Here is a 27,334-nt window from a genome sequence, read left to right as displayed (position 1 = left end):
CTTCCGTTATCACTCACTACCTTGCCTGCCTCAAGATCTACAGTGCCCAGCCACGACTGCGTTTCTTTCTGCAAGAACTCGGACAGAACTTCAGCGGTGTGTCTGTTGTCGCCCAAACACTTCATAGCCAATACAGCCTGCTGACATTTGCCAGTAGCTGCCCCATAATGGGAGACCTGGTGTGCAACAGTGGCAGCTGCGGATGGAGTGGTTGTGCGACTGCGGTCTGTGGACGAGCTCTCGCTTCTGCAGGAGGACGAGGAGGAGGAGGAGGGGGTGCGAACGGCTACAGCCAGCTGTTTCCTAGACCGTGGGCTAGGCAGAACTGTCCCAAACTTGCTGTCCCCTGTGGACCCTGCATCCACCACATTTACCCAGTGTGCCGTGATGGACACGTAACGTCCCTGGCCATGCCTACTGGTCCATGCATCTGTTGTCAGGTGCACCTTTGTGCTCACAGATTGCCTGAGTGCATGGACGATGCGCTCTTTAACATGCTGGTGGAGGGCTGGGATGGCTTTTCTGGAAAAAAAGTGTCGACTGGGTAGCTCGTAGCGTGGTACAGCGTAGTCCATCAGGGCTTTGAAAGCTTTGCTTTCAACTAACCGGTAGGGCATCATCTCTAACGAGATTAGTCTAGCTATGTGGGCGTTCAAACCCTGTGTACGCGGATGCGAGGCTAAGTACTTCCTTTTTCTAACCATAGTCTCATGTAGGGTGAGCTGGACTGGAGAGCTGGAGATCGTGGAACTAGCGGGGGTGCCGGTGGACATGGCATACTGAGAGACGGTGGGAGATGGTATTGTTGCCGCCGGTGCCCTAGATGCAGTGTTTCCTACTACGAAACTGGTGATTCCCTGACCCAGACTGCTTTGGCCTGGCAAAGAAACCTGCACAGATACTGCAGGTGGTGCAGAAAATGGTGGCCCTACACTGCCGGAAGGGATGTTGCGTTGATGTCTAGCTTCATTGGCCGAGGGTGCTACAACCTTAAGGGACGTTTGGTAGTTAGTCCAAGCTTGCAAATGCATGGTGGTTAAATGTCTATGCATGCAACTTGTATTGAGACTTTTCAGATTCTGCCCTCTGCTTAAGGTAGTTAAACATTTTTGACAGATGACTTTGCGCTGATCAATTGGATGTTGTTTAAAAAAATGCCAGACTGCACTCTTTCTAGCATCGGATACCTTTTCAGGCATTGCTGACTGAGCTTTAACCGGATGGCCACGCTGTCCTCCAACAGGTTTTGACTTTGCCACGTGTTTTGGGCAAGATACGGGCCCGGCAGATGGAACCTGTTTCGATGTTGATGCCTGCTGCTGCCCCTCCTCCTCCGCTTCAGAACTGCTGCCGCCTGCACCCTGTTCCCCCAATGGCTGCCAATCGGGGTCAAGAACTGGGTCATCTATTACCTCTTCTTGTAGCTCGTGTGCAACTTCGTCTGTGTCACCGTGTCGGTCGGTGGTATAGCATTCGTGATGGGGCAACATAGTCTCATCAGGGTCTGATTCTTGATCAGCACCCTGCGAGGGCAATGTTGTGGTCTGAGTCAAAGGACCAGCATAGTAGTCTGGCTGTGGCTGTGCATCAGTGCACTCCATGTCAGATTCAACTTGTAATGGGCATGGACTGTTAACTGCTTCACTTTCTAAGCCAGGGACGGTATGTGTAAAGAGCTCCATGGAGTAACCCGTTGTGTCGCCTGCTGCATTATTCTCTGTTGTTGTTTTTGCTGAAGAGGACAAGGAAGCGACTTGTCCCTGACCGTGAACATCCACTAACGACGCGCTGCTTTTACTTTTACCAGTTTCACGAGAGGAGGCAAAAGAGCTAGAGGCTGAGTCAGCAAGATAAGCCAAAATTTGCTCTTGCTGCTCCGGCTTTAAAAGCGGTTTTCCTACTCCCAGAAAAGGGAGCGTTCGAGGCCTTGTGTAGCCAGACGACGAACCTGGCTCCACAGCTCCAGACTTAGGTGCAATATTTTTTTTCCCACGACCACCTGATGCTCCACCACTACCACTACCCTCATTACCAGCTGACAATGAACGCCCCCGGCCACGACCTCTTCCACCAGACTTCCTCATTGTTTTAAAAACGTTACCAAACTAACGGTATTTGTTGCTGTCACACAACTTACACGGTGAGCTATAACTTCAGTATGATTTAGCTACCCCTTTTCAGGTGGGTGAGACCACACCGAAAATCAGGCACAATGTTACACACTCTGTTGTTGGTGGCAACAAATGAGAGAGATGCCACACACGCAGGACTGTCACTGTAGCGCAAATGTAAATATTAATCTCCCACTGATTTGTTTTTGTTTTTTAAAAGGGAGACTTTAGAAAAAAAAAATAATAAAAAAAAATGATTTTTTAAGGAAGAATTTATAAACCAAATAAAATGAAATGATTGTTTCAGGGAGAATTTAGAAAACAAATAAAAAAAAATAGGCTTTCTATGGCCCACTGAGTGAGAGAGGACGCACACAGGAGTCAGGAGTGGCACACAAGCCCAGAGGCCAATATTTTTCTCCCACTGATTGATTTAGTGATTTTTTCAGGTAGATTTTGGAACCCAAATCAAGCAAAAAAATTAATAGGCTTTCTATGGCCCACAATTGGAGAGAGAGATGACACACCCAGGAGTCAAGACTGGCACACAAGCAGAAAGGGCAATATTAATCTCCCACTGATTTGATTTTTTTTTTTTTTTCAGGGAGACTTTAGAAAAAAAAAATACAAAAAAATGAATTTTTCAGGAAGAATTTAGAAACCAAATAAAATAAAATGATTGTTTCAGGGAGAATTTAGAAAACAAATAAAAAAAATAGGCTTTGTAGGGCCCACTGAGTGAGAGAGGACGCACACAGGAGTCAGGAGTGGCACACAAGCCCAGATGCCAATATTTTTCTCCCACTGATTGATTTAGTGATTTTTTCAGGTAGATTTTGGAACCCAAATCAAGCAAAAAAATTAATAGGCTTTCTATGGCCCACAATTGGAGAGAGAGAGATGGCACACCCAGGAGTCAAGACTGGCACACAAGCAGAAAGGGCAATATTAATCTCCCACTGATTTGATTTTTTTTTTTTTTTCAGGGAGACTTTAGAAAAAAAAAAAAAAAAAAAAAAGATTTTTTCAGGAATAATTTAGAAACCAAATAAAATAAAATGATTTTTTCAGGGAGAATTTAGAAAACAAATAAAACAAAAAATAGGCTTTCTAGGGCCCACTGAGTGAGAGAGGACGCACACAGAAGTCAGGAGTGGCACACAAGCCCAGAGGCCAATATTTATCTCCCACTGATTGATTTATTGATTTTTTCAGGTAGAATTTAGAACCCAAATCAACCAAAAAAATAAATAGGCTTTCTATTGCCCACTATTTGTGAGAGAGATGGCACGCTCAGGACTGGCACACAAGCCCAGAGGCCAATATTAATCTCCCACTTTTTTTTTTTTTTCCAGGGAAAATTTATAAACCCAATAAAAAAAATAATAAATAGGCTTTCTATGGCCCACTATCTGAGAGAGAGAGATGGCACGCTTAGGACTGGCACACAAGCCCAAGGCCAATATTAATCTCCCACTGATTGATTTATTGATTTTTTCAGGTAGAATTTAGAACCCAAATCAAGCAAAAAAATTAATAGGCTTTCTATGGCCCACTGAGTGAGAGATGGCACACACAGGAGTCAGGAGTGGCACACAAGCCCTGAGGCCAATATTTTTCTCCCACTGACTGATGTTGTGATTTTTTCAGGTAGATTTTGGAACCCAAATCAAGCAAAAAAATAAATAGGCTTTCTATGGCCCACTGAGTGAGAGATGGCACACACAGGAGTAAGGAGTGGCACACAAGCCCTGAGGCCAATATTTTTCTCCCACTGATTGATGTAGTGATTTTTTCAGGTAGATTTTAGAACCCAAATCAAGCAAAAAAATAAATAGGCTTTCTATGGCCCACTGAGTGAGAGATGACACAGACAGGGATGGCACTCTAGCAGAAATGCCAATCTTAATCTCCCACAAAAAAAAAAAAAAAAAAAAAGGAACTGTCCTTCAATTACTATCTCCCTGCAGTAATCTCAGCCAGGTATGGCAGGCAGCAATAAGGAGTGGACTGATGCACAAATTAAATAAAAAGTGTGTACAAACAAAAAAGATAGCTGTGCAGAAAGGAAGGAACAAGAGGATTTGTGCTTTGAAAAAAGCAGTTGGTTTGCACAGCGGCATACACACAGCAATGCAGCTATCAGGGAGCCTTCTAGGGCAGCCCAATGAGCTACAGCGCTGAGAAAAAAAAAAAATGTAGCTTCCACTATCCCTGCACACCGAAGGTGGTGTTGGACAGTGCAAATCGCTACAGCACAAGCGGTTTGGTGGTTAATGGACCCTGCCTAACGCTATCCCTGCTTCTGACGAAGCGGCAGCAACCTCTCCCTAAGCTCAGATCAGCAGCAGTAACATGGCGGTCGGCGGGAACGCCCCTTTATAGCCCCTGTGACGCCGCGGACAGCAAGCCAATCACTGCAATGCCCTTCTCTAAGATGGTGGGGACCAGGACCTATGTCATCACGCTGCCCACACTCTGCGTTTACCTTCATTGGCTGAGAAATGGCGCTTTTCGCATCATTGAAACGCGACTTTGGCGCGAAAGTCGCGTACCGCATGGCCGACCCCGCACAGGGGTCGGATCGGGTTTCATGAAACCCGACTTTGTCAAAAGTCGGCGACTTTTGAAAATGTTCGACCCGTTTCGCTCAACCCTAATCACAACCCTTACCCCAAAACAACCCTAATGTCAACCCTAACCATAACCCTAATCAAAACCCTAAATCCAACACACCCCTAATCCTAATCTCAACCCTAACCTCAAACCTAACCCTAATCCCAATACACCCCTAATCACAACCCTAACCTTAACCCTAATCCCAAACCTAACCCTAATCCCAAGCGTAACCCTAATGCCAACCCTAACCCCAATACCAACCCTAATCCAAACCCTAATCCCAGCTCTAACCCTAACTTTAGCCCCAACCCTAGCCCTAACTTTAGCCCCAACCCTAACCCTAGCCCTAAGGCTACTTTCACACTTGCGTCGTTTGGCATTCCGTCGCAATCCGTCGTTTTGGACAAGAAACGGATCCTGCAAATGTGCCCGCAGGATGCGTTTTTTGCCCATAGACTTGTATTGCCGACGGATCGTGACGGATGGCCACACGTCGCGTCCGTCGTGCACTGGATCAGTTGTGTTTTGGCGGAGCGTCGGCTCAAAAAAACGTTCAATGAAACGTTTTTTTGTACGTCGCATCCGCCATTTCTGACCGCGCATGCGTGGCCGTAACTCCGCCCCCTCCTCCCCAGGACATAGATTGGGCAGCGGATGCGTTGAAAAACTACAGCTGCTGCCCACGTTGTGCACAATTTTCACAACGTGCGTCGGTATGTCGGGCCGACGCATTGCGACGGCCCCGTACCGACGTAAGTGTGAAAGAAGCCTAACCCTAAATTTAGCCCCAACCCTAACCCTAAATTTAGCCCCAACCCTAACCCTAAATTTAGCCCCAACCCTAGCCCTAACCCTAACCCTACCCCTAACCCTACCCCTACCCCTAACCCTACCCCTAACCCTACCCCTAACCCTAACCCTACCCCTACCCCTAACCCTACCCCTAACCCTACGCCTAACCCTAACCCTACCCCTAACCCTACCCCTAACCCTACCCCTACCCCTAACCCTACCCCTAACCCTAACCCTACCCCTAACCCTACCCCTAACCCTAACCCTACCCCTAACCCTACCCCTAACCCTAATTTTAGCCCCAACTGCTGTTCTCCTGCCGGCCGGCAGATGGACTGTGATTGTGCTACTAACTTGATTCCTGGTTGTAAGTTCCCTAAGGGCCGACTTTTCAATCTGTCTGTGCCAGAGCATGCCGCCATGCGGAGCTATGTTAAGGAATCTTTGGAGAATGGGCATATTCGGCCCTCTACGTCACCATTGGGAGCGGGTTTCTTTTTTGTTGCTAAGAAGGATGGCTCCTTGAGACCCTGTATTGATTATCGTCTTCTTAATAAGATCACGGTCTAATTCCAATACCCCTTGCCTTTGCTTACCGATTTGTTTGCTCAGATTAAGGGGGCTAGTTGGTTTACTAAGATTAATCTCCGAGGGGCATATAATCTTGTTCGTATTAAACAGGGTGACGAATGGAAAACTGCATTTAATACGCCCGAAGGCCATTTTGAATACCTTGTGATGCCATTTGGGCTCTCTAATGCTCCATCTGTGTTCCAGTCTTTCATGCATGATATTTTCCGCAATTATCTTGATAAATTCATGGTCGTATATTTGGATGATATTTTGATTTTTTCCGATGATAGGGAGTCTCATGTGAAGCAGGTCAGGATGGTGTTCCAGATCCTTCGTGATAATGCTTTATTTGTGAAGGGGTCTAAGTGGCTATTCGGAGTTCAGAAGGTCTCTTTTTTGGGTTTTATTTTTTCTCCCTCGTCTATAGAAATGGATCCTGTTAAGGTCCAAGCTATTCATGACTGGATCCAACCCACATCTGTGAAGGGTCTTCAAAAATTTTTGGGCTTTGCTAATTTCTATCGCCGTTTCATTGCCAATTTTTCCAGTGTGGTTAAGCCCCTTACTGATTTGACGAAGAAAGGCGCTGATGTGACGAATTGGTCCTCTGAGGCTGTTGAGGCCTTGCAGGAGCTTAAACGCCGATTTACTTCTGCCCTGTGTTGCGTCAACTGGATGTTTCTCTTCCTTTTCAGGTTGAGGTCGACGCTTCTGAGATTGGGGCAGGGGCCGTTTTTGTCTCAGAGGGAGTCTGATGGTTCTTTGATGAAACCGTGTGCTTTTTTTTCCAGAAAGTTTTCGCCTGCGGAACGCAATTATGATGTCGGCAATCGGGAGTTGTTGGCTATGAAGTGGGCGTTTGAGGAGTGGCGACATTGGCTTGAGGGAGCTAAACACCGTGTTGTGGTCCTGACCGATCATAAGAATCTGATTTACCTCGAGTCGGCCAAGCGGCTGAATCCTAGACAGGCTCGATGATCCCTGTTTTTCTTCCGTTTTGATTTTGTGGTCTCGTATCTTCCGGGATCTAAGAATGTTAAGGCTGATGCCCTCTCTAGGAGTCTTTTGCCTGATTCTCCTGGAGTCCTTGAGCCGGTTGGCATTCTTAAGGAGGGGGTGATTCTTTCTGCTATCTCCCCTGATTTGCGGCGGGTGCTTCAGGAATTTCAGGCTGATAGGCCTGACCGCTGTCCAGTGGGGAAGCTGTTTGTTCCTGATAGATGGACAAGTAAGGTAATTTCTGAGGTTCATTGTTCAGTGTTGGCTGGTCATCCTGGGATTTTTGGTACCAGAGATTTGGTTGCTAGGTCCTTTTGGTGGCCTTCCTTGTCACGCAATGTGCGTGCTTTTGTGCAGTCCTGTGGGACTTGCGCCCGGGCTAAGCCTTGTTGTTCCCGCGCTAGTGGGTTGCTTTTGCCTTTTGCCGGTCCCTGAGAGGCCCTGGACGCATATTTCCATGGATTTTATTTCGGATCTTCCTGTTTCCTAGAAGATGTCTGTTATCTGGGTTGTTTGTGACCGGTTCTCTAAAATGGTCCATCTGGTACCTTTGCCTAAGTTGCCTTCCTCCTCAGATCTGGTTCCATTATTTTTTCAGCATGTGGTTCGTTTGCATGGCATTCCGGAGAATATTGTGTCTGACAGAGGTTCTCAGTTTGTCTCTAGATTTTGGTGGGCCTTTTGTGTTAGGATGGGCATTGATTTGTCTTTTTCTTCGGCGTTTAATTCTCAGACTAATGGCCAAACTGAGCGAACTAATCAGACCTTGGAGACCTATTTGAGATGCTTTGTGTCTGCTGATCAGGATGATTGGGTGTCTTTCTTGCTGTTGGCCGAGTTTGCCCTTAATAATCGGGCTAGTTCGGCTACTTTGGTTTCACCTTTCATTTGTAATTTTGGTTTTCATCCTCGTTTTTCTTCTGGGCAGGTTGAGCCTTCTGATTGTCCTGGTGTTAATTCTGTGGTGGACAGGCTGCAGCAGATTTGGACTCATGTGGTGGACAATTTGATGTTGTCTCAAGAAAGGGCTCAACGTTTTGCTAACTGCCGTCGGTGTGTTGGTCCCCGGCTTCGTGTGGGGGATTTGGTTTGGTTGTCTTCTCGTCATGTTCCTATGAAGGTTTCTTCTCCTAAGTTTAAGCCTCGGTTTATTGGTCCTTATAAAATTTCTGAAATTATTAATCCGGTGTCTTTTCGTTTGGCTCTTCCTGCCTCTTTTGCCATTCATAATGTTTTCCATAGATCTTTGTTGCGGAGATATGTGGTGCCCGTTGTTCCCTCGGTTGACCCTCCTGCCCCGGTGTTGGATGAGGGAGAGTTGGAATATGAGGTTGAGAAGATTTTGGATTCTCGTTTTTCGAGGTGGAGGCTTCAGTATCTTGTCAAGTGGAAGGGTTATGGCCAGGAGGATAATTCTTGGGTTGTTGCCTCCGATGTCCATGCCACCGATTTGGTTCGTGCTTTTCACTTGGCTCGTCCTGATCGGCCTGGGGGCTCTGGTGAGGGTTCGGTGACCCCTCCTCAAGGGGGGGGGTACTGTTGTAAATTCCGCTCTTGGGCTCCCTCTGGTGGTTGTAAGTGGCACTTTTGTGAGTTCTGCTCTTGGGCTCCCTCTTGTGGTTTCTAGTGGTATGGCTGCTCCTTGGAGTTAGCTGTTAACTGCTGCCTCCACTTATCTTCTCTTCTGCTCGGCTATTTAGGTCTGGCTCTGTCTTCAGCCAGTGCCACTTGTAAATGGTTTCCGGTTGGATTCACATCTCTTTGGAGTTCCCTGCTATCCTGACCAGTTCAGCTAAGCTAAGTTTTTGCTTGCTCTTTTCTGTCCATAGGTTGTGGACTTATCCATTCTGTGCTTTCTTGGTTTGTCCAGCTTATCAGTGTGAATATATTCTGTCTTGCTGGAAGCTCTGGGAGGCAGATTTGCCCTCCACACCTTTAGTCAAGTATGGAGTTTTTTTTTGTAAACTCTGCGTGGATTTTTGTAGTGTTTTATACTGACCGCACAGTATGCCATCCTGTCCTATCTATCAAGCTAGACTGGCCTCCTGTGCTCATCCTGGTTTCATTCTGTGTATGTCTTTTTCCTCTCCACTCACAATCATTATTTGTGGGGGGCTAATCTATCCTTTGGGGATTTTCTCTGAGGCAATATAGGTTTCCTGCTTCTTTCTTTAGGGGTAGTTGGCTCTTAGGCTGTGACGAGATGCCTAGGGAGAGTTAGGAGCATTCCACGGCTACTTCTAGTGTTGTGTTGAGCTTAGGGACTGCGGTCAGTACAGTTACCACTTCCTTCAGAGCTTGTTCCATGTTGCTCCTAGACCACTGTATCATAACACAACAGCTTACGAGACCCACTGTTTCATAATGGCCCTTTAAGAAGATTAATGCCACCTGATGCACCAGTAAAAATAGGCCCTGTGACTTTAAGAGTCCCTCCTTCATAAATGAAACAAGATGGGTCTGCTTATGTGTCATACACCACATGGCCAGCTAGGGGTGTTAAATGTTACAATGACATTTCTCAGTGAATGCATTTGTAGTGGTTGAAAGCAATGTTAAAGTTGAAAAACACTTCAAAAGCGCAGCGTCTGAGCTTGACCTAAGTGGGAGAGGAAATTTTCGGTCTGTGGTTAAATATTTGGCCTTACAGGCAAGTCATTAACCTGCAAAGAATGTACCTTGACATATTTCCAAGCAAAACCCGTTTTGGTTACTTTTTGTGTGTTTTTTGTGGCACCGGGAAAAATGGCATGAATATCGGAAAAAAATGATTAAAGTTGTGAACTAGGAGTCAGGAATGCTTTTAGGGGCGATCTCCATGAGGTTCCTGTGTTATTTGAGCAATGTTTCCATCATTTTCAGACGTTTTTAGATCTTAAAAAGAGCCCTGGGGGGGATCGCGGTAAATACTTGGGTCTCCTATAGACTTACATTGGGCTCGTTGTTCTGGCCGGGTACCCGAGTATTTGCAATTTGCTCGACCTGAGCAACGAGTACCCGAGCATTTTAGTCCTCGCCCATCACTAGTTAGGACCCAACATTTGTGAGACCACATTGTCGTTGGTTGTTGGGCATGCATGAATTGGCCAAATTATGTGAGATACATCTCATTTTTTCCTAGTATCCAAAAGCAGTATTGCTATTTATATTTCATATTGACATGCTTTATCACTATAGTGTGCAACTTTTTTTGTTTATTGTGTATGAAGGTAATTGCTCCTAGTATGCACCTATTCACATTAGCTTGAAAGTGTCAGTCAGTCTTTTTGTCATTGTATATTAGCTCTCTGCCCGAACGCTCCACCCTTCAGCATGTGGTGGATTTTAATTGCAACAGGGTCCTGCCTACCTATAAAATCAGACTTGGAAGAGAGTTACTCACATCTACCCAGGAATTCAGACTCCTGTCTTAGAGAGGTATTCACACTAGACATGTTAGGACCCAACAATTTTGAGACCACCTTGTCGTTGGTTATTGGGCAAGCATGAATTGGCCAAGTTATGTGCTAAGTGTCTTACTTTTTTCCTAGTATCCAGAAGCAGTATTGCTGTTCATATTTCATATATTTCATACTGACATGCTTTAGCCCTATAAACTTTTTTTGTTTATGACACTAAAGTGGTCACACAAGCCCTGGGAGTCCTGAAGCTGACATCACTGGAATGGCACTGGCAGTGGAGGTAAGTTCATGTAGTTTATATTTTACAAGAGGGAATTTAGAAAATTAAAGAATTGTTCAAGTACTTAATAGTGCCTTTAATATTGTTCTTTCTTCTGGCTTCCATTTACTATTGATTTTCTGAAGGGCAAGTGGACCTACTGACACTAATAGTAAACCTCACTTTTATACTATAAAATAATTTTTTTTTTTTCTTAAAACAAACAGAATATATGATTATCTAATATTAAGCTCATTTATCTGTTGTCACTTTTGTTTTAATATGCATGAGCACATTAATTAACATTGTGTGTGCAGCATTGTTGTAAATTTTGCATACAATAAAGCAATGCTGTTTAGTTGAATGCAAGATTGCATTTCATGTACCAGACAATAATAAGGGATTTACAGAAAGCAGGAAAAAGAGAGATTACTATAATGGATTCTCTCTATTGCCTCAGGGAAACAAGAAAGACAAATCTCGCCAAGCAGCAATGCAAATGGGATAGGATTTGTAGGAATATTTCAATATACTGTTGTTAGTGAAAATGCTAAAAACTCATTTCCAGTTAATGTCATCTGGCAAATCAAAGAGTTTGATAAATATGACCCAATTGTATTATCTTATAGTAAACATGAAAGAATAAAACAGCAGGGGAAGAAATGATTAGCAATGATATTAGCAAAACAGTTGATAGAATAGCAGTGAAATGTTATAAAATGAAAGATATTACAGATTTTTACAAATAAATTACACTATTCACCTTCCCTTTTAAAGTATATCATTATTGTCCCCGTCTGGGTTTCATAGTTTAGGAAATTAGTCATAGTGAGTTCTCCTGAAAGACACAAAGAATAAATGACCAGTTAATGATGCAATGAAACATATTCAGATTACAGCTAAATCCTGACCTAGTTCTTTAGTTAATAAAACTTTTTAATGATGTGAAAAATTATCAGGTTTATGATTTAATTGGAGAAAAAGATGATAAAGCATTAATAAAGTTTGTACATAGAGTATTTTACTTTCAAAATACTCATAAAAAAGAAGTTGTATTATCAGTAGTCTGCAAAAATGTAACATTTTACATTGGGTATCAACCCCTACATTTTTGTAATTCTTATTATGGGGGTCAATCAAGGTTATTTTTTCTTGAAAGTAGGGTTATATAACTCTTTACTTACAGCAATATGTTAAAGAAGATCTATCAGCAGATTTTTGATATGTAACCTGAGGACAGCATGAGATGTGGAAAGGATCTATACACATTTTTAAATGATGTGTCACATGTCAGGGTTTGTGCTGATGCTTACTTACACTGAACCTTAGGACCTGGTTATTACCATTGTTTCTACAGCAGTTTCAGCAGAGCATGCCTGCTAATCCAACTATGCACCCTCCTGTGATAAGCAGTTCAGTGTCAATAGTAGTGTTGAGCGATACCGTCCGATACTTGAAAGTATCGGTATCGGATAGTATCGGCCGATACCCGAAAAATATCGGATATCGCCGATACCGATATCCGATACCAATACAAGTCAATGGGACATCAAGTATCGGAATGTATCCTCATGGATCCCAGGGTCTGAAGGAGAGGAAACTCTCCTTCAGGCCCTGGGATCCATATTAAAGTGTAAAATAAAGAATTAAAATAAAAAATATTGTTATATTCACCTCTCCGGCGGCCCCTGGACATCAGCGGGAGGATCCGGCGTCCGGCACGGCTTCTTTCTTCAAAATGCGCGCCTTCAGGACCTGTGGAATGACGTCCCGGCTTCTGATTGGTCGCGTGCCGCCCATGTGACCGCCACGCGACCAATCAGAAGCCGCGACGTCATTCCTCAGGTCCTAGAAGGCGCTCATTCTAGGACTTTAGCTGAGGAATGACGTCGCGGCTTCTGATTGGTCGCGTGGCGGTCACATGGGCGGCACGCGACCAATCAGAAGCCGGGACGTCATTCCACAGGTCCTGAAGGCGCGCATTTTGAAGAAAGAAGCCGTGCCGGACGCCGGATCCTCCCGCTGATGTCCAGGGGCCGCCGGAGAGGTGAATATAACAATATTTTTTATTTTAATTCTTTATTTTACACTTCCGATACCGATACCCGATATCACAAAAATATCGGATCTCGGTATCGGAATTCCGATACCGCAAGTATCGGCCGATACCCGATACTTGCGGTATCGGAATGCTCAACACTAGTCAATAGACAATGTACATACAGAGCTCTGTGTGGATGGGGATGGGGGGAAGCTTTGTCAGCTCTGCTTCAGACTGCATCAAATATATTGGATTGTGTCAGAATGAATGGACCCAGTAAAATAAATGTTACATAGTTGTATTCAGAGTCTCTTTGCCTACATACTGCTGCTGTCAGAGGTAGCAAAAACCTGGTGACAGATTGCATTCAAATGGAACCTGACAGGTGATACATCCTGTTTGAGATCCAATAGTAGTCACAGACCGGTCTTATTACATTTCTGAAATTCGATCCCAACTCAGGAACTCTGAGACATACACACCCATAATAATAATAATCTTTATTTTTATATAGCGCTAACATATTCCGCAGCGCTTTACAGTTTTGCACACATTATCATCACTGTCCCCGATGGGGCTCACAATCTACATTCCCTATCAGTATGTCTTTGGAATGTGGGAGGAAACCGGAGTGCCCGGAGGAAACCCACGCAAACACGGAGAGAACATACAAACTCTTTCATCTAACCCAACGTTTGACATTGTTAGAAAGATTAAGTGACTAATCGAGCAGTACAGTGGGCTGGGCGTCATTGATTCCAAGTTGGGTCAGTTTCTAATTAACCAACATCCAGGGTTTCCGGTGTTTTACACCCTTCCCAAAATCTACAAGGATCTCTGGAAACCTCCAGGATGCCCTATTGGGGCCTCCACTAATTTAATTTTATCTCCCTTGGCCATCACTTTGGAGAAAATCCTTACCCTGTCGTTTAGAACCATAAGATTATACTTGAAGGATACCCCGGATTTTTTAAACTCCATTAGAACATTGAGGCCCTCTCCTTGGAAAGCAAACTTGTAACACTTGACTTCAACAGCCTCTATACGAGTATAGACCATCAAGCGGGCATAAAGGCAGTAAATAGATTCCTAGCTAACCATGCCACCTATAGCAACGACCAGATTTGTTTCTGCGAAGATTTACTGAAATTAATCCTCACAGATTTTTTTTTTCTTTTTAAGGATCAATTCTATGTGCAGAGGAGAGGTACCGCTATGGGGTCCAATGTGGCACCCCCATATGCTAATATAAATATGGACTATTTTGAGGCATCGTATGTATACAACCATCCCCTCTTTGCGATAAATATCATACACTGGAAAAGATTCATTGATGATATCTTTTTTATCTGGATTGGCGGTGACGAAACATTGACTCAATTTTACACAGATCTCAATAGAGCAACTACTGACTTGTCTTTTACTATTCACAGTGACATACAACCCATTCACTATTTGGATACCACTATCTCAATCACCATTGACAGGAAATTGGAAACTGACCTATATAAAAAAAAAAACACAGACAAGAACAGCCTCCTTCACTATATAAGTTGTCACCCTCAGCACATAAAGAGGGCTCTTTCGAAATCCCAACACTATAGGGTTCGTCCTATTTAGTGATGAGCAAATATACTCATTACTCGAGATTTCCCAAGCATGCTCGAGTATCATCCAAGTATTTTTTAGTGCTCGGAAATTTAGTTTTTATTGCCGCAGCTGAATGATTTACATCTGTTAGCCAACATAATTACATGTGGGGGTTGCCTGGTTTCTAGGGAATCCCCACATGTACTTATGCTGGCTAACAGATGTAAAACATTCAGCTGCGGCAATAAAAACTAAATCTCTGAGCACTAAAAAATACTCGGAGGACACCCAAGCATGCTTGGGAAATCTCGAGTAATGAGTATGTTCGATCATCACAAGTCATATTGTGTCGAATGAAAACACCCGTATACTTAGACATCACAATATGGATCTCAAATTTCGCCAACAGGGATACCCCGATAGAATTCTTAGATCATCTAGAATCCTACCTGAGCGAACAGTCATGGACAAGAAACAGAGAGTGTTTTTCATCAGTGCATTTCACCCCTTCACTAGGTAATATATTAAAGCATTGGCCAATTCTGCAAACATCATATTCAGAAATCCCTGAGTTTATGAGTAGACCCATTATGGGTTATAAATGACAGGAGAAAATTAAAAATCACATTGTCAGGGCTGATGTGGGCTCCGCAAGAACGTGCCTAACTCAACGTACATTATCTACCCCTTGTAGAGGCACATTTCCATGCCAAGGTTGCCTTCAGTGTTCTAACATTTCCAAAGGTGAAAGCTTCACACACCCTCGGTCCGGCAAACGTTATCCTAGTAAGGGTTTCTATACATGTGAATCCACATATGTCATTTAGCTTATCACATGCCCTTGCGGCCTAGGATACGTTGGCAAAACTACCCAACACATCCGTGATCGAATATGGCAGCATAAGTCCACAACTAGATGTGGACATACGCTGTTACCCATTCCCTCAAATTTTACTTCTAGAGGTAATACCGTTCCCCAGCTTAAATACCAGGTAATAGACCATATTCCACCCAACAGGTGAGGAGGCGACAGAATTAAGATGTTGAAACAACGCAAGTCTTTTTGGATTCATACGCTACCGAATTTGTCTCCTCTGGGGTTCAATAGAGAGTACGAAGTTCATTATTGATACGATGAAATTTCTTTGATATACTAATATTTGAAATCATTGTTAAATAATGACATAACTGTTGACAGCAGACCCATGAAGATCTAACTTGTCCTATTTCTTTCATAAATACCTCTTTAGACTACAGACAAGGTAATTAGTTTCAGTCCCCGCCTAAATTTTTATTTTTTATTTATTATTTTTAACTTTTTACTTCTTATTTTTTATTTTATATTCACATTTGTTTTTTCATTGTTTTTATTTTTTCATATTTATTTTTTAATATTTTTTACTTTCTTATATTTCTTTAAAAAGAATTATTATTATTTCCAATTTTTTTCCATCTTAACTTTTTCTCATCTTTTTAATTTTTCATTTTCTATTTTTAGATTTTTTTGGTTTGGTTCCTTTTTCTCATTTTTTAGATTTTATGTTCTCTCTCTTTCCCTGATGACAATTCTTTGTCCTAGCCTTTTTCATTTCCTATGTTTCCTTTTTTATTTCATTTTTTTATTTTCATTTTTTATTCATTTTTAACTCATTTATTTTATTTATTTTTTCTTCCATTTTTTATCCCCTTTTTTTTCTCCCTTACTTTTCATTTTTCATTTTTTTTCTTTTATTTTTCATTTCGTCTATTTTTAATTTTTGTTCACTTATTTTTTCCCTATTTTTCTTCATTTTTTCTTATTTCTTTTTGGTTTTTCAGTACTTTTTTGGGATTTCAGCTTTGGGTATCATTAGGCCCCCCTTGCATACTGCCCCCTTTTCCTTTGTCTTGCTCGCAGTATATTCTACTCTATACAAAAGAGTGATAAGAAACAAAGACTCCCTTAATCATCGAACCGGGGGTGTGATCATTCTTATCCCCTCTCATTAATCAAGTGCCCTGGACAATGATGCATGCCCATACAGCGCCCCACATGAAGATACAAAGCAGTTTGGCTATTTTCATTGGATGTTTCCCCACGCATGCGCACTTATGCATTTCATTCCGGCTGCCCTGAACCGGAAGTTGAAGAGAACACTTCCCATCCACCTAGTGCCCATATATGAACACTTACTTATTGTAGCGTCCGCACACAGACACCGGCCGTTTGTCTCCACACACAGGCGCTTGCACTCAGGTAAAGTAACCGCTCACTGACCGCATAGCATGATACATTGTTAGGGCTAGCGGAACGCACCGAGTAAATATAGATGTTTATTATTATTGGTGCGTTCGCAGGATGGGGTCCACCGTGCAGGAGGAACCTGCTGCTAGTGAATGGTGGCACTATTTGGCGGTATAGGCTAGCTCTGTTACTTCACAGAGTAGCCGAGAAAGGAAAGCATTGCGCCCTGTTAGGCTCACAGGAGCACAAGCTAACTGCCGAACTGATAGCAGTCAGTGGTCATGCAAACACACAATCTCCTCACCGGAGGTGCCGGTATTCTAGGGGCTTATTTCAGCCGGGTCCCTGAATACAATCACACATAACCATACTGGTGCAAAGCACATAACTTGGATTGATACTAGCGCATGGCCAGGCAAACCTTTTATAGCTGCAGCAAGTACAGGACCTTCCCAGAAGGACCAATGGGAGGCTGCCACAGAAGTTGTGCACCTTCAGGACCTTCCTAGAGGACCAATGGGATTATCTGCAGTTAGGGTTGAGCGAAATGGATCGCACAAATTGAAAAATCGCTGACTTTCGGCAAAGTTGGGTTTCGTGAAACCCAACCCGATCCTAGTGTGGGATTGGCCATGAGGTCGGCGATCAGCGCGCCAAAGTCGTGTTTCGTATGATGTTTTCAGCGCCATTTCTCATCCAAGAAATCGACGCCGAGTGTGGGCAGCGTGATGACATAGGTTTCAGTCCCCACCATCTTAGAGAAGGGCATTATAGTGATTGGCTTGCTTTCTGCAGAGTCACAAGGGCTATAAAAGGGTGTGCACGCCGACCAACATCTTACTTCTGCCGATCTTAGCATAGGGAGAGGTTGCTGCAGCTGCATCAGAAGAAGGGATATAGTTAGGGAGGGTAGATTAAACCCGAAACTGCTTGTGCTGTAGTTGTGCTGTAGCGATTTCCACTATCCAACACCACCTTTTCTTTGCAGGGACAGTGGAGTTTGTATTTTTGTGCAACAGCGCTATAGCTTATTAGGCTGCCTTATAAGGCTCCCTGATAGCTTCATTGCTGCTTGTACACCGCTGTGCAAACCAACTGCTTTTTTAAAAGCAAAAATCCTGTTGCTCCTTTCTCCACAGTTCTCTTGTTTATTTGTCCACACTTTTGTGTGCAGCAGTCCTTTTTATTAGGGTTGAGCGAAACGGGTCGTTCATTTTCAAAAGTCGCCGACTTTTGGCAAAGTCGGGTTTCATGAAACCCGATCCGACCCCTGTGCGGGGTCGGCCATGCGGTACGCGACTTTCGCGCCAAAGTCGCGTTTCAATGACGCGAAAAGCGCCATTTCTCAGCCAATGAAGGTAAACGCAGAGTGTGGGCAGCGTGATGACATAGGTCCTGGTCCCCACCATCTTAGAGAAGGGCATTGCAGTGATTGGCTTGCTGTCTGCGGCGTCACAGGGGCTATAAAGGGGCGTTCCCGCCGACCGCCATGTTACTGCTGCTGATCTGAGCTTAGGGAGAGGTTGCTGCCGCTTCGTCAGAAGCAGGGATAGCGTTAGGCAGGGTCCATTAACCACCAAACCGCTTGTGCTGTAGCAATTTCCACTGCCCAACACCACCTTCGGTGTGCAGGGACAGTGGAAGCTACATTTTTTTTTTCCCCTCAGCGCTGTAGCTCATTGGGCTGCCCTAGAAGGCTCCCTGATAGCTGCATTGCTGTGTGTACGCCGCTGTGCAAACCAACTGCTTTTTTCAAAGCACAAATCCTCTTGTTCCTTCCTTTCTGCACAGCTATCTTTTTTGTTTGTACACACTTTTTATTTAATTTGTGCATCAGTCCACTCCTTATTGCTGCCTGCCATACCTGGCTGAGATTACTGCAGGGAGATAGTAATTGAAGGACACTCCCTGTTTTTTTTTTTTTTTTTTTTTTTTGTGGGAGATTAAGATTGACATTTCTGCTAGAGTGCCATCCCTGTGTGTGCCATCTCTCAGTCAGTGGGCCATAGAAAGCCTATTTTTTTTTTTGCTTGATTTTGGTTCTAAAATCTACCTGAAAAAATCACTACATCAATCAGTGGGAGAAAAATATTGGCCTCAGGGCTTGTGTGCCACTCCTGACTCCTGTGTGCATCATCACTCACTCAGTGGGCCATAGAAAGCCCTTTTTTTTTTTTTTTGCTTTATTTGGGTTCTAAATTCAACCTGAAAAAATCAATAAATCAATCAGTGGGAGATTAATATTGGCCTTTGGGCTTGTGTGCCAGTCCTAAGCATGCCATCTCTCTCTCTCAGATAGTGGGCCATAGAAAGCCTATTTATTATTTTTATTATTGGGTTTATAAATTTTCCCTGGAACAAAAAAAAAAAGTGGGAGATTAATATGGGCCTCTGGGCTTGTGTGCCAGTCCTGAGCGTGCCATCTCTCTCACAAATAGTGGGCCATAGAAAGCCTATTTATTTTTTTGCTTGATTTGGGTTCTAAAATCTACCTGAAAAAATCACTACATCAATCAGTGGGAGAAAAATATTGGCCTCAGGGCTTGTGTGCCACTCCTGACTCCTGTGTGCATCATCACTCACTCAGTGGGCCATAGAAAGCCCTTTTTTTTTTTTTTTTGCTTTATTTGGGTTCTAAATTCTACGTGAAAAAATCAATAAATCAATCAGTGGGAGATTAATATTGGCCTTTGGGCTTGTGTGCCAGTCCTAAGCTGTTGTGAATTCTGTGGCTGAATTCACTTCTGTGGTCACAAGTGGTATTGCAGTCTCTGGGCTTCCTCCCTCAGGTGTTTTGGTGAGCTCGTTGGCTGCCTTGCTATTTAGCTCCACCTGAGTCTGTCTTCCTTGCTCCTTGTCAATGTTCCAGTGTTGGATCTGAGCTACTGCATCTTTCCTTGGGCCTGCTGCTCTGCTAGATAAGTGCTTCTAGTTTGTTTTCTGTTTTTTCTGTCCAGCTTGCTATTAACTTTTGCTGGAAGCTCTGAGAAGCAAAGGGGTGCACCGCCGTGCTGTTAGTTCGGCACGGTGGGTCTTTTTGCCCCTTTGCGTGGTTTTCGTTTTAGGGTTTTTTGTAGACTGCATAGTTCTCTTTGCTATCCTCTTTGTATTTCTATCTTCAGGCTAGTCAGCTCCTCAGGCAGTGCCGAGTTGCATAGGTAGTGATAGGCGCAATCCACTGCTGCTTATAGTTGTGTGAGGATAGATCAGGTACTGCAGTCTACAGAGATTCCACGTCTCAGAGCTCGTCCTATTGTTTTTGGTTATTGCCAGATCTCTGTATGTGCGCTGATTACTGCACGCTGTGTTGCCTGATTGCCAGCCATAACAGTACAAGGAGCCACCCAATGATTCCCAATAGAGGGAAAAAAGAAATCCTGACAGCATTTTTTTTTCTTAGCTCTGTCTTCAGTCTTTTTTTCCCCCTAGACATTAGAGTGCTTCAGGACACAGCTGTGGACATGGATATTCAGGCTCTGTGCTCCTCAATGGATAATCTCGTTGTAAATGTACAAAAGATTCAAGATACTATTGATCAGAAATCGATGCTAGAACCAAGAATTCCGATTCCTGATTTGTTTTTTGGTGACAGAACTAAATTCCTGAGCTTCAGAAATAATTGTAAGCTATTTTTGGCCTTGAAACCTCATTCTTCTGGTAATCCTATTCAACAGGTTTTGATTATTATTTCTTTTTTGCGCGGCGACCCACAGGACTGGGCGTTTTCTCTTGCACCAGGAGATTCTGCATTGAGTAATGTTGATGCATTTTTCCAGGCGCTGGGATTGCTTTACGATGAGCCTAAATCAGTGGATCAGGCTGAGAAAAATCTGCTGGCTTTATGCCAGGGTCAGGATGATGTAGAAGTATATTGTCAGAAATTTAGGAAGTGGTCAGTACTCACTCTGTGGAATGAATCTGCACTAGCGGCTTTGTTCAGAAAGGGTCTCTCTGAAGCTCTTAAGGATGTAATGGTGGGATTTCCTATGCCTGCTGGTTTGAATGAGTCTATGTCCTTGGCCATTCAGATCGGTCGTCGCTTGCGCGAGCGTAAATCTGTGCACCATCTGGTGGTATTGTCTGAGAGTAAACCTGAGCCTATGCAGTGCGACAGGACTATGACTAAAGTAGAATGGCAAGAACACAGACATCTGAACAGACTGTGTTTCTATTGTGGTGATTCTACTCATGCTATTTCTAATTGTCCTAAACGCACTAGGCGGTTCGATAGCTCTGCCGTTATTGGTACTGTACAGTCCAAATTCCTTTTGTCCATTACCTTAATGTGCTCTTTGTCATCGTATTCTGTCATGGCGTTTGTGGATTCAGGCGCTGCCCTGAATCTGATGGATTTGGATTATGCTAAACGTTGTGGATTTTTCTTGGAGCCTTTGCGGTGTCCTATTCCGTTGAGAGGAATTGATGCTACACCTTTGGCCAAGAATAAGCCTCAGTACTGGGCCCAGCTGACCATGTGCATTGCTCCTGCACATCAGGAAGTTATTCGCTTTCTGGTACTGCATAATTTGCATGATGTGGTCGTGTTGGGGTTGCCATGGCTACAAACCCATAATCCAGTATTGGATTGGAACTCTATGTCGGTAACCAGCTGGGGTTGTCAGGGAGTACATGGTGATGTTCCATTTTTGTCTATTTCGTCATCCATTCCTTCTGACATCCCAGAGTTCTTGTCGGACTTTCAGGATGTATTTGAAGAGTCCAAGTCTGATGCCCTACCTCCGCATAGGAATTGTGATTGTGCTATCGATTTGATTCCTGGTAGTAAATTCCCTAAGGGTCGTTTATTTAATTTGTCCGTACCTGAACACACCGCTATGCGCAGTTATGTGAAGGAGTCCCTGGAGAAGGGACATATTCGCCCATCGTCGTCACCATTGGGAGCAGGGTTCTTTTTTGTAGCCAAGAAGGATGGTTCGCTAAGACCGTGTATTGATTACCGCCTTCTTAATAAGATCACTGTTAAGTTTCAGTATCCCTTGCCATTGATTTCTGACTTGTTTGCTCGGATTAAGGGGGCTAGTTGGTTTACTAAGTTTGATCTTCGTGGTGCGTATAATCTGGTGAGAATCAGGCAGGGAGATGAATGGAAAACGGCATTTAATACGCCCGAGGGTCATTTTGAGTATCTGGTGATGCCGTTCGGACTTGCCAATGCTCCATCTGTTTTTCAGTCTTTTATGCATGACATTTTCCGTGAGTATCTGGATAAATTCTTGATTGTTTACTTGGATGACATTTTGATCTTCTCAGATGATTGGGAGTCTCATGTGAAGCAAGTCAGAATGGTTTTCCAGGTACTGCGTGCTAATTCCTTGTTCGTGAAGGGATCAAAGTGTCTCTTCGGTGTGCAGAAAGTTTCATTTTTGGGGTTCATCTTTTCCCCTTCTACTATCGAGATGGATCCGGTTAAGGTTCAGGCCATCCAGGATTGGACTCAGCCGACATCTCTAAAAAGTCTGCAGAAATTCCTGGGCTTTGCTAATTTTTATCGTCGCTTCATCTGTAATTTTTCTAGCATTGCCAGACCATTGACCGATTTGACCAAGAAGGGTGCTGATTTGGTTAATTGGTCTTCTGCTGCCGTGGAAGCTTTTCAGGAGTTGAAGCGTCGTTTTTGCTGTGCCCCTGTGTTGTGTCAACCTGATGTTTCTCTTCCGTTGAAGGTCGAGGTTGATGCTTCTGAGATTGGTGCAGGGGCGGTTTTGTCACAGAGAGGTTCTGGTTGCTCAGTGTTCAAACCATGTGCTTTCTTTTCCAGGAAATTTTCTGCTGCTGAGCGTAATTATGATGTGGGCAACCGAGAGTTGCTGGCCATGAAGTGGGCATTCGAGGAGTGGCGTCATTGGCTTGAGGGTGCTAAGCATCGCGTGGTGGTTTTGACTGATCATAAGAACCTTACTTATCTTGAGTCTGCCAAGCGCTTGAATCCTAGACAGGCCCGTTGGTCGTTATTTTTTGCTCGTTTTGATTTTGTGATTTCATACCTTCCGGGCTCTAAAAATGTGAAGGCGGATGCTCTGTCTAGGAGTTTTGTGCCCGACTCTCCGGGGTTATCTGAGCCGGCGAGTATCCTCAAGGAAGGAGTCATTGTGTCTGCCATCTCCCCTGATTTGCGGAGAGTGTTGCAGAAATTTCAGGCTAATAAACCTGATCGTTGTCCGGCCGAGAAACTGTTCGTCCCTGATAGGTGGACTAGTAAAGTTATCTCTGAACTTCATTGTTCGGTGCTGGCCGGTCATCCAGGAATCTTTGGTACCAGGGAGTTGGTTGCTAGATCCTTCTGGTGGCCATCTCTGTCACGGGATGTGCGTGCTTTTGTGCAGTCCTGTGGAATTTGTGCTAGGGCTAAGCCCTGCTGTTCACGTGCCAGTGGGTTGCTTTTGCCCTTGCCGGTCCCGAAGAGGCCTTGGACACATATTTCGATGGATTTCATTTCTGACCTTCCCGTTTCTCAAAAAATGTCGGTCATTTGGGTGGTCTGTGATCGCTTTTCTAAAATGGTCCATCTGGTGCCTTTGGTTAAATTGCCTTCCTCCTCTGATTTGGTGCCTTTGTTCTTCCAGCATGTGGTTCGTTTACATGGCATTCCTGAGAATATTGTTTCTGACAGAGGTTCCCAGTTTGTCTCGAGGTTCTGGCGAGCCTTTTGTGGTAGGATGGGCATTGACCTATCTTTCTCCTCGGCCTTCCATCCTCAGACTAATGGCCAGACCGAACGAACCAATCAGACCTTGGAAACATATCTGAGATGTTTTGTTTCCGCTGACCAGGATGATTGGGTGTCATTTTTGCCGTTGGCTGAGTTCGCCCTTAATAATCGGGCCAGCTCGGCTACCTTGGTCGCTCCATTTTTCTGCAATTCTGGGTTCCATCCTCGTTTCTCTTCAGGACAGGTTGAGTCTTCGGACTGTCCTGGTGTGGATTCTGTGGTGGACAGGTTGCAGCAGATCTGGACTCAGGTAGTGGACAATTTGACCTTGTCCCAGGAGAAGGCTCAGCTTTTCGCTAATCGCAGACACCGTGTGGGACCCCGACTTCGTGTTGGGGATCTGGTTTGGTTATCTTCTCGTCATATTCCTATGAAGGTTTCCTCTCCTAAATTTAAACCTCGTTTTATTGGTCCGTATAGGATTTCTGAGATTCTCAATCCGGTGTCTTTTCGTCTGATCCTCCCAGACTCCTTTTCCATACATAATGTATTCCATAGGTCGTTGTTGAGGAGATACGTGGCACCTATGGTTCCATCTGTGGAGCCTCCTGCCCCTGTTTTGGTGGAGGGGGAATTGGAGTATATTGTGGAGAAGATTTTGGATTCTCGTGTCTCTAGACGGAAACTCCAGTATCTGGTCAAATGGAAGGGTTATGCTCAGGAAGATAATTCCTGGGTTTTTGCCTCTGATGTCCATGCCCCAGATCTTGTTCGTGCCTTTCATGTGGCTCATCCTGGTCGGCCTGGGGGTTCTGGTGAGGGTTCGGTGACCCCTCCTCAAGGGGGGGTACTGTTGTGAATTCTGTGGCTGAATTCACTTCTGTGGTCACAAGTGGTATTGCAGTCTCTGGGCTTCCTCCCTCAGGTGTTTTGGTGAGCTCGTTGGCTGCCTTGCTATTTAGCTCCACCTGAGTCTGTCTTCCTTGCTCCTTGTCAATGTTCCAGTGTTGGATCTGAGCTACTGCATCTTTCCTTGGGCCTGCTGCTCTGCTAGATAAGTGCTTCTAGTTTGTTTTCTGTTTTTTCTGTCCAGCTTGCTATTAACTTTTGCTGGAAGCTCTGAGAAGCAAAGGGGTGCACCGCCGTGCTGTTAGTTCGGCACGGTGGGTCTTTTTGCCCCTTTGCGTGGTTTTCGTTTTAGGGTTTTTTGTAGACTGCATAGTTCTCTTTGCTATCCTCGCTCTGTCTAGAATATCGGGCCTTACTTTGCTGAATCTATTTCATTCCTACGTTTGTCTTTTCATCTTGCTAACAGTCATTATATGTGGGGGGCTGCCTATTCCTTTGGGGTATTTCTCTGAGGTAAGTCAGGCTTGTATTTCTATCTTCAGGCTAGTCAGCTCCTCAGGCAGTGCCGAGTTGCATAGGTAGTGATAGGCGCAATCCACTGCTGCTTATAGTTGTGTGAGGATAGATCAGGTACTGCAGTCTACAGAGATTCCACGTCTCAGAGCTCGTCCTATTGTTTTTGGTTATTGCCAGATCTCTGTATGTGCGCTGATTACTGCACGCTGTGTTGCCTGATTGCCAGCCATAACACTAAGCGTGCCATCTCTCTCTCTCAGATAGTGGGCCATAGAAAGCCTATTTATTTTTTTTTTTTGGTTTTATAAATTCTCCCTGAAAAAAAAAAGGGAGATTAATATTGGCCTTTGGGCTTGTGTGCCAGTCCTAAGCGTGCCATCTCTCTCTCTCTCTCAGATAGTGGGCCATAGAAAGCCTATTTATTATTTTTTTTATTGGGTTTATAAGTTTTCCCTGGAACAAAAAAAAAAAAGTGGGAGATAAATATTGGCCCCTGGGCTTGTGTGCCACTCCTGACTCCTGTGTGCGTCATCTCTCACTCAGTGGGCCATAGAAAGCCTTTTTTTGTTTTATGTGTTTTCTAAATTCTCCCTGAAAAAATCATTTTATTTTATTTGGTTTCTAAATTCTTCCTGAAAAAATCATTTTATTCTATTATTTTTTTTTCCTAAAGTCTCCCTGAAAAAAAAAACAAAAACAAATCAGTGGGAGATTAATATTGCCCTTTCTGCTTGTGTGCCAGTCTTGACTCCTGGGTGTGCCATCTCTCTCTCTCTCTCCAATTGTGGGCCATAGAAAGCCTATTATATTTTTTAGCTTGATTTGGGTTCCAAAATCTACCTGAAAAAATCACTACATCAATCAGTGGGAGATAAATATTGGCCTCTGGGCTTGTGTGCCACTCCTGACTCCTGTGTGCGTCATCTCTCACTCAGTGGGCCATAGAAAGCCTTTTTTTGTTTTATTTGTTTTCTAAATTCTCCCTGAAAAAATCATTTTATTTTATTTGGTTTCTAAATTCTTCCTGAAAAAATCATTTTATTCTATTTTTTTTTCTTCCTAAAGTCTCCCTGAAAAAAAAAACAAAAACAAATCAGTGGGAGATTAATATTGCCCTTTCTGCTTGTGTGCCAGTCTTGACTCCTGGGTGTGCCATCTCTCTCTCTCTCTCCAATTGTGGGCCATAGAAAGCCTATTTTTTTTTAGCTTGATTTGGGTTCCAAAATCTACCTGAAAAATCACTACATCAATCAGTGGGAGATAAATATTGGCCTCTGGGCTTGTGTGCCACTCCTGACTCCTGTGTGCGTCATCTCTCACTCAGTGGGCCATAGAAAGCCTTTTTTTGTTTTATTTGTATTCTAAATTCTCCCTGAAAAAATCATTTTATTTTCTTTGGTTTCTAAATTCTTCCTGAAAAAATCATTTTATTCTATTTTTTTTTTCCTAAAGTCTCCCTGAAAAAAAAAACAAAAAAAAACAAATCAGTGGGAGATTAATATTGCCCTTTCTGCTTGTGTGCCAGTCTTGACTCCTGGGTGTGCCATTTCTCTCTCTCTCTCCAATTGTGGGCCATAGAAAGCCTATTATTTTTTTAGCTTGATTTGGGTTCCAAAATCTACCTGAAAAAATCACTACATCAATCAGTCGGAGATAAATATTGGCCTCTGGGCTTGTGTGCCACTCCTGACTCCTGTGTGCGTCATCTCTCACTCAGTGGGCCATAGAAAGCCTTTTTTTGTTTTATTTGTTTTCTAAATTCTCCCTGAAAAAATCATTTTATTTTATTTGGTTTCTAAATTCTTCCTGAAAAAATCATTTTATTCTATTATTTTTTTTTCCTAAAGTCTCCCTGAAAAAAAAAAAAAAAAAAAAAATCAGTGGGAGATTAATATTGTCCTTTCTGCTTGTGTGCCAGTCTTGACTCCTGGGTGTGCCATCTCTCTCTCTCTCTCCAATTGTGGGCCATAGAAAGCCTATTTTTTTTAGCTTGATTTGGGTTCCAAAATCTACCTGAAAAAATCACTACATCAATCAGTGGGAGATAAATATTGGCCTCTGGGCTTGTGTGCCACTCCTGACTCCTGTGTGCGTCATCTCTCACTCAGTGGGCCATAGAAAGCCTTTTTTTGTTTTATTTGTTTTCTAAATTCTCCCTGAAAAAATCATTTTATTTTATTTGGTTTCTAAATTCTTCCTGAAAAAATCATTTTATTCTATTAGTTTTTTTCCTAAAGTCTCCCTGAAAAAAAAAAAAATCAAATCATTGGGAGATTAATATTGCCCTTTCTGCTTGTGTGCCAGTCTTGACTCCTGGGTGTGCCATCTCTCTCTCTCTCTCCAATTGTGGGCCATAGAAAGACTATTATTTTTTTAGCTTGATTTGGGTTCCAAAATCTACCTGAAAAAATCACTACATCAATCAGTGGGAGATAAATATTGGCCTCTGGGCTTGTGTGCCACTCCTGACTCCTGTGTGCGTCATCTCTCACTCAGTGGGCCATAGAAAGCCTTTTTTTGTTTTATTTGTTTTCTAAATTCTCCCTGAAAAAATCATTTTATTGTATTTGGTTTCTAAATTCTTCCTGAAAAAATCATTTTATTCTATTATTTTTTTTTCCTAAAGTCTCCCTGAAAAAAAAAAAAATCAAATCAGTGGGAGATTAATATTTACATTTGTGCTTCAGTGA

This window comes from Ranitomeya imitator, chromosome 1 (genome assembly GCF_032444005.1).
Source record: "Ranitomeya imitator isolate aRanImi1 chromosome 1, aRanImi1.pri, whole genome shotgun sequence".
Classification (NCBI taxonomy): Eukaryota; Metazoa; Chordata; class Amphibia; order Anura; family Dendrobatidae; genus Ranitomeya; species Ranitomeya imitator.
This window is presented reverse-complemented; position numbering follows the sequence as displayed.